The sequence below is a fragment of the Meleagris gallopavo genome, chromosome Z (genome assembly GCF_000146605.3).
Source record: "Meleagris gallopavo isolate NT-WF06-2002-E0010 breed Aviagen turkey brand Nicholas breeding stock chromosome Z, Turkey_5.1, whole genome shotgun sequence".
NCBI lineage: Eukaryota > Metazoa > Chordata > Aves > Galliformes > Phasianidae > Meleagris > Meleagris gallopavo.
In genome coordinates this window covers 42,445,483-42,453,904 of record NC_015041.2, presented here as the reverse complement: position 1 = coordinate 42,453,904, position 8,422 = coordinate 42,445,483, and the positions used below count along the sequence as shown (strand labels likewise).

Sequence of the window (8,422 nt, the reverse complement as noted above, 5' to 3'; positions counted from 1 at the left end):
CACTGCCCATTCACCGGCCCCGGGGCGTAAGCCCGGAGCTCTGCCGACATCCCCGCACCTCAGGAGTCCGGCTCGCCGCGGCCCCTCGGCTCCCACCCGCTGCCCCGACGCCCCTCGGCCTTCCCCCAGCCCCCAGGCCGCTCGCTCCCGAGGGAGCCCCTAGCGACCCCCTAAGCGGGCCGGCAGCCCCGGAGTCTTTACAAGGCACGGCGCTGCCCTGCTCTGCTCTTCCTCCTCCGCGAAGCCGCGATCTCCGCCAGAACCCGCGGCCCGAGCCGGCTCCGCGCTCACCCCTTCCGGACCCAGCTGCACACCTCCTAGCGGCAATCACAGCCTGCCTGTCGTCCTCAGCACAGCCAATCCTCTCTCTCGGTGCTAGCGAACGGCAGCCAATATCTGGCCAGGGGTGAAAAGGAAAAGACCAATTCCGACTGAGCGGCGAGAGTTCCAGGCGCCTCTTTCCCTACCGAGGGGCGGGGTTACCGGCAATTGCATCACAAGGAGGGAGGGAGGCCCCGCCCTCAGGCCGGGGGCCCGGTGCTGAGGGGCCGTGGGCTGTGACGGGTGGAAAAGGGGTTCGGGCGTGCGTTGTGTGCCCTGGTGAAGCTCAACCTGGTTTCAGCTATTATTTGTGCAAATTTATTTATTTATTTATTTATTTATTTTAAATGGCGGTGATTCGTTAATTCCTCAGTTCCTCTCATCTGTTCTGTCCAAAGTATTTCAGCTAACAGAGTTCTGTGTCATTTCACAGTCTCAGGTGTCTCTATGCTCCAGTGGCAGGTGAAATTCCGGCACAAACAGGGCTAGAAGTATTGGATGGTGGATGTGGCCTGCTTCCAACTACAACCGAAGTGTTCAAATGTTATCCACTGCTTAGCACTGTGTTTTGTACACGCTGTACAGACAACATGTCCACTTAGTGGATCATGTACAAACAGTTCTACCTGCTGGTAGCAGTTCTACCATATGGTAGCCAATAAATTTATTTATTTATTTATTTATTTTTTCCCCAAGCAGGAAAGCAAGTTTATCTCAACCGAAGGTCTAATGAAACTGGGTTTCCCTGAATGTGTCCCATGCTCCAGCTGCTGCCTGACAGCAGCCATCACCAGTCACCCATATTATTTTAGCCCTTCCACACATCTTTCACCTTATCTGCTCAGTTCTTGTTCCTTCCATGTTTCCTCCCATGTTAAGCAAGACAGGAGTCAGGACGTGCTTTGCCAGTATGCACATACTGAAAGCTAGGAAGCCGTGTAAAACAAAAAAACTGATAAGTTCATGCTCAGCAGAAGTCCTAACTTTATTTGCTTTCTCCTCTACATTTCTTCTGATTTTTGCAAAACTTGCTGAATTGTTATTGTGGTGTTCCTTCCTTATGTTAATTTTTCACTAAAATAAAATAGAATTCAAAATAAGTAAGAAAGTTTGCTGGTGGATACATAGGCAGACTGACAGACAGATAAACCAAACATATATTTTGCAGTAAAGAGAAGGACCAAAATAGGCTAATGTTGATAGACTGCCTACACAAACAGTAGAGCTTAAATCCCTCAGTAGCAGAGGGTATTGAACTTAAAGTTATGTTTGTGTTGTAAATTATCCTCTTGCAGAGCCCAACATAGATGAGCATACACAGAGCAAGAGAAAATAATCACGTGGGTTATAATTAGCCTCTGTAAGTACTCTTCTTGGTACATTAACCCAGCAATCCATGGAAATACAGCAAGAGTTTTGGCAGTCCATCTAACTGGAATGACACTATTCCCATGCAATTCCCATTGTGCCTGAGAAGCAAGTGTGAACTCTTCCTGAAAACTTTCTTTGCTCATGAATGGTTATATTTCAATGAGGAATTAATCCAGAAATTCATGAAGCCTAACAGTTTCTAATGAATTTTAAATGGTTGGACAAGACATCTCCGCACGGCTGAAGCATCCATATTGTATTCAAAAGACTAAATAAACACAGAAATAGAAAAGCTTGCTATTTGAGCTGTGTTTAATACATCTAAGTGAGAGGCATGTAGAATTTTGTGATTTTTTTCAATCTTGATAGTCTCCAAACCAAGTTTTTTTTTTTTCTCAGCTGTGTTGTAGCTGCACATACTGATGCTGTGCCCAATATGAGCCCAGAAAACACCACTGCTCCAGGAGCCTGTCCTTTTCACAACTCCGAAGTATTAGGTTTTATAGCAGGAGAGGAATGTTATGGTTATCCATCAAGTTCATCCTTCTTTCTAGAGATATTTGAATAAAAATATGACAGAATAGTAAAAGGCAGACATTAAAAACAACAGGATGATATGTTCCTGTAACAAAATTCTATTGCAAACTGTAGGGGTATGTGAAGGGAATGCACCTGCTCCTTAATGGGTATTTGGGCACAGGCCTTTTTTAGTGCCACAAAGGATGATGAGAAAGGAAGGAAGCCATAAATAAAAACACACAAGGATGTGGACCTGACAATAGACAAAGTAGGCAGTATTGGGACCCAAACATGTTCAGCTACATGGATGAAGGTATGAGAGAGGATGTGAAGGTTTATTCCAGCTAGGTTGTCTGGCTGGGGCCCTAATCTGTTGGGAAAGGAAGTAGTACATGTGGGAGGTCCACATCTGCTGGCAAACTGTGAGCAGAGCTTAGGGGTTACAAGTGTGGGTGTCCATGGGACAAGGATGTAGGCACAAGTGTGTGCAACCAGCCATGAGTGGGAGCAGCCAGTGAGCAGGGTCTTGTGGGTAGGCAATGGGTCTGGGATGCAGGCAGGCGGGCTGGGCGAGCAGAGGGGCCACGTCATGCAGGGTGGGGTGGGTATGTGAGTGCTTGTCACCAGGGGACATTGCAACAGGGGCTGCTGGCTCTGCTGGCCCCCATGGGAGTGTGGGAATGGAATGTTGTTTCTGCATTTGATATTAAAAAGAGCAATTGGTTTGAAGAACTAGAACATAATACATTTGTATTCTGTAACTTATTGTTAGAAATAGTTGATCTAAGAAGTAAAGTACTATATGTGTTAGCGGCATGTTTTAGAAACATTATTACTGAATTATGCAATTAATTCTTTCTTGCAAAACTGTAATAGTTGTTAAATGTTCCAAACAATGCGAGTACAGTGTGTTAGGGATTAGAAAACATATTGTAGAGTTGTTCTGTTAGGATAAGAAACTCCCAGCAAAAGAAGAACAGATTTAGCAAACATCAAAGAAGTTAGGGCCTCTACACAAGGCCAAACTGTCTCACTCCGTGAGAAGGCTGGGACGTGACAGGCAGACGCCAAGATACTCCCCTGTCTTTCTCCCGAGCTTATCTTTGTGGAAAGAAGGACAAGCAGATATCTGCAAGATAATGATCAGGTGTGGAATAAGTTAATTAATTAACTACAGATTTACACTTATGCAGCAAAAATTTATGTTTGTCCAGTGTTTCCATATTTAGTGAAGTGTCGAGAAGATTGTGAACCTAAAGTACTCAGCCAATGAGGAACTAGGGGAGAAAGAGATAAGCGTCGGGGAATAGGAATAAAAGATGTAACTCTGTTTTCTGGGTGCCCTCCTGCTTGCAGGAGGCCCGCCATTGCAATTGTGAATAAAATCTGCTTTACCAGAGATACTGTCCTAGAAAATTATTTGGATATTTCCAACAGGAGGGGACAGGCTGTGCAATGTGGATATGGGTCCTGTTTGCAGGAGCTGCTGCAGGTACCCTCTTGTTCTCCATTCATATGGCTGTAAATTAAGGAAAGCATTGTGTGTTTCAGTTAAAAAACAAACATGCAAAACAAAGCAACAATAACAACAACAAAACAGGTAAAATAAAAGATTCAGTTAATAGAATGAAGACAGAAGATTTTAAGTTAGTTAAAATAATTTTGATGAAGCACTGAAAAACAGCAAAGGGTGCTGCTGAAAAGGAATGTTACTCAAAATGCTATGATTTGTAACTGAAATGTCACAGTAATTGATGAAATTTGTCTCAAAGAACAGAACCTTGGATTAGCTTTTAAATACACACGAAAATGTTTGGTCATTTCAAGAGCTTCTGCTTTTGGTCACTAGAGTAAGTTAACCAGGTGAACTGGAAAATGCCTAACAATTTTTCCAAAATGGTTAAGGTTTGCTCTTCAGAATAGAATGCAAAATATTTCAGATACAAAATCCCAGAGAAGCTGAAGTAATTCAGTCGTGTTTACTGGAGCTGACTGAAGTACAGTGGGCACATACTAAATGAAGTACAGTGTTATATCTCCAAATTTTTGTACAAATTCTACTTTGTTAAGGCTGCAAGCTTGCCCGTCCCTTCTGGTGCTTGGTTAGTAAAGTCAAGGCTTTTGTCAAGACCTGAATCCATGTCCAAGGTGGGCTCCTTCACTAATAAGGGCAAACAAAGCTGGAAGCAAGGACTTGCCCCTCCTTTCCCCTGGGTAAGCCTTCCACCATGGCTGTACAAGTTGCCTTATTCTGTCCAACCCTGCAGCTTTGCAGCAGCTGGAGCTTAGGCCAGTCCTGCACCTCTGCCACTCACCCTGGCCAAGAGCTCACTAGAGATAAATGAGTTTTAATCTGTTAGGAGCAAAATGAGTTAAGAGGTATGCTGTGTTATCATTGCTGATATCGTGGAAATGATTAAATTAAAAAATAAATCCTGGCCTAGTCAAGGAGAAAGAGCAAACATTCTGGAAAACTCTCTATCTCCTCAAAAGCTCAATAGAAGTGTCTTCTGAATTTGCACAGTGCAAGGATTTTAGCTGCTCTGTGAAGATAAAGATTACCATGCCCGAGCTCTGAGAAGATAAGGATTACCTTTCCTGAGCAGAGGTAATGGAAAATGTGCCTGTGTCTCAGAACTTCAGCCCACAGCCTGGCATTTTAGCTTCAATCGTCATGGAAGGGGAGTTTGTCTTAGTGTATTGGTGACCTGTAACATGTAGTTATAAATATCAAATCAAACTGTGCTCCAAGGCAGGAAGATGCAAGTTCAAAATTAGATAGTATTGATACATTTTTACTTCTGGTGTATTTTTGGCAAAGACAGTATGACCTGGGAATTATGTCACTATTGTGCAGTAAGGTCTGCACTTTGTATTTTTCCAAATGATTTTTCAGCCTTTTTATTGACAGTCTTGAATACACAGTTACTCAAGGTACTTCTTTTTCCTTCTTGAAATAATGAAAAAATCGATCCAACAAAAGGCAGATCTGCTGGGTTAAGGCACTCATACATTTAGTAGGTGCCATGGATGAAGACTAAATCCTAAACCAGGAAAAAACTGTATGAGTCATAAGTTGGGCAGACATGTATTTCAAACTCTTATATGCAGTTGTTTTTCAGAAAGTACTGTGAAAAAAAACATATTATTTTGAGAACTGCCTGATTTTTGTGAGGATTTCCATGTTTGTGTTAAGAGGAGTTGTTTTTGGTTTTTGGTTTCTTTTTTTCCCTAGATAAATTGATTTTTTTTTCTGTTTCTAGTCTTCCACTACTTAAATTAAATAAATCCCAGCCTGTATAGTGATACCACTGTGTAGGGCTTTTAATCAAATTTCAAATTTCTCAATATTTCAGCTTTTTTTTTTTTTCCTGAATTTGGATACTCTAAAATTGTTGTTGCTTTGTTTTTTTTGTTCCCCACTCCCTTCCCACCCTTCCTCCCCCCCCAATATCTACTGTCTCCACAGTCACCTGGCTTAACAAATTAACAAAGGGAGAGAAATTTATTTTAGGTTATGATTATCTCATCGCCAATGGTGACCTAAGCTGTAGATACTATAGTTCCTTCAGCATTAAAATAAGAAGTTTACATTTAATAGTTCCTGGTCTTTCCTACCTTTTAGCAAGTTTTCCTCAAAATCAAGACCACTTGAAGATGTTTTATGTGCGTAGTGCTATAGCACTATAGTTGGTTCTGCTATCATGAGTTCTTATGTGAACACCTAAGGAGGAATTTTGGTGTCTCCCTATAGATATCCACCCTGTAATTATAAAGTCTCTAATTCTGCTACCCTAGAGAACTTATGATGACTGCCTAACACTGATAATCTTGCTGTACAGAGAAAAGCACAGGGTCCTCCTTGCTTAGCACTACAGAACAGAATTGTGTCAGATACTTTGACTGAAGCTACAAATTCTGTACTTGTTTTGGAAATAGAAACAAACCTCATGATTTTTCACTGGCATTTTTTATCCCTTTTATTAAAATAAGTCTAAAGAAGGCAAATACTTCTGTAACATAAACTAATTTAGGAGGAAGGTAAAATCTGACTGTTCTCAGATATTGCTTAATTAAAAAGTGAGCCAGTCCAAAAATTGATGCTGTTGACTTTACAAAATCTAAATATTCAAATTCTGTGATTCAGTGTCATACCTGCAGCTTGATTTCCCAATACATCCACCTGTTTGTCTGTCTCCTTCAGTTTTAAATTTCTTTATATTTCAAAGGCAGTGAGTTGTACAGACTGCAATGAGAAAGGAGCAGCATAGTCCACCGTGTCAGATAACTGCCATGTTAGTTCAACATCATTTTTTTTCATCCACAGAAGACCAGACCTGCCAGAACCCTCTTCATAGAACAACTGATTTTAAAATGATACAAGCATCCTAATTAGCAGAGGAGTTGAAAATTCAAAATATAAAGTTTCCAAAATAAATAGAGTGGTATAATTCATTTGCAGAAGATTGATTTTTTGCCAACAAAAATCTGTCTGGGAGTTATTATAGGAATTATCTTGGTACTTATCTTCATTCTGTTTCAGTAACAGCACCTGTAATATTTTATTGATGTAACTAGCAAACCAGATGGCAACTTTACTAAATCTTGGAGAAAAAAAATAATTGATTTTTGTGCAGTCATTATGTATGACAACTAGGAAATTTTAAACTGGATATACATATTGATCCAGTCAAGCCATCTTGTTATGTATGTTGATAATCTGCTATCCTGTAAGTTACTAGATACTTCCCTGTCTTCCAGAAACTACAGGCTGCCACCATGTCTTTTATTTGTAAAACTTTAGGAAACTGTTGGCAGAATCTGAAAGTTCTGTGTAACTCATACAAGCCTCGCAGATCCTACTGTAAAAGCCAAGCTTATTTTATTTATTCTATTACATGTTTAAAGTTAATTTGTTTTTTGGCAAGGAAAGGGGACCACATACATGGCCTGAATAATTTTTTGTTTATTGAGCTCTTAATCTTCCCTGGCCAGTTGGATTTCTTATTCAAATAGAGCCAGTTAATAAGGATACAAAACACAATTATCTCACTTAAAACAATTGGTGTAACATGCAAAATTAATGCTGAACTTTTCTCTTTTTACTGCTTCCCAACACTTTCAAACAAAACATGAATATTTTCTAGTGACAATATTTTAATGTATCATCTAGAGACTAGGTAGGGAAGAAATGTTTTCATTGCAGCAATATTTCATCTCATTTCAATGGAGAAAAGTCTACCAGCAACCATTCTACCTTTATAAGCATGTAAGTTCTGGTATTTTCCACCTACCAAGTATATGGAAAATTTATCAGTCAGCTCTGATTAAGAAGCTGCACCACTGGGCAGATTTGAAGAGACAGCAATCAGTCCTGTGTGTTCCAGAGATAACATAACAAATGACATCCAGTACAGCTGTCCATGCATAAATCAGGATAGAAAATAAGTATGGTGGCAGTAGCCTGGCTTGTATCTGCCCTAAAAAAAAGTATTTATAGAGAAACTAACCAACAAAATACACAGAATTTGGCTTTCGTATTTTCCCATAGTTTACAGCTTATATTAAAATAAATCATGGGAAATATTGCAACATGTAAAATTGTTATATGTAGAAAATTCTCATATTTTAGAAGCTCACTGATTGTAGTGAATGTAGAAAAAATAAAGTCTGTTATTACCAAGATAGTAAAATAGGAGATATACCCCAAAACACTTGTAGATCTTCACAGTTAATTTTGGTGTAGTGTTTACTTGAGCAGAAGATGCAGAAAAATCTGCTGTGATCTACTCTGCCTGCCTGTAGAGGATCTACAGGAAGGACTTCAGTAATACTTCATATAGACAAAAAAAAAAGGGGCAGGGAGTGGGGGGTGGGAATGGGGGGCTGGGAGAGGAGGTGTGTGGGGGAAAGTAAATGAAGATTCAGAATGATTTGCAAAACAAAGCATATTCCCAGTATTTAGAGTTTTTACTATACAAAATTATAAAATCATACTATACAGAAAAAAAACTAAACATTGTTTTGCAAAATGATTGATGCTTCAAAATTTTACTTTATGAAAATATTTTAAGTCCTTCCTTCCTTCCTTCCTTTTCTCTTTCTCTCTTTTTTCTTTCTTTTCTTCCTCTTTTTTCTTACTTTTATTTCTCTCTCTTTTTACTTTTTCTTCTTTTTCTTTTCCTTGTTCTCTTCTTGTATTCCTTTTCTC

The 8,422-nt window shown here is 39.9% G+C and overlaps 1 protein-coding gene across 3 annotated transcripts in view; it reads right to left on the bottom strand.

Moving 5' to 3' along the window:
• Positions 1 to 480, bottom strand: part of PJA2 (praja ring finger ubiquitin ligase 2) — a 35,041-nt gene extending 34,561 nt beyond the window's left edge. Inside the window, exon 1 of one of the 3 annotated variants that reach the window (XM_010725901.3) lies at positions 292 to 480. The gene's annotated coding sequence lies outside the window, so the exon portion shown is untranslated. Of the gene's footprint in view, positions 1 to 201 lie in introns of all 3 variants that reach the window. The other 2 variants (XM_010725902.3, XM_010725903.2) reach the window with 2 other exon arrangements.
• Positions 481 to 8,422: the final 7,942 nt, after the last annotated feature.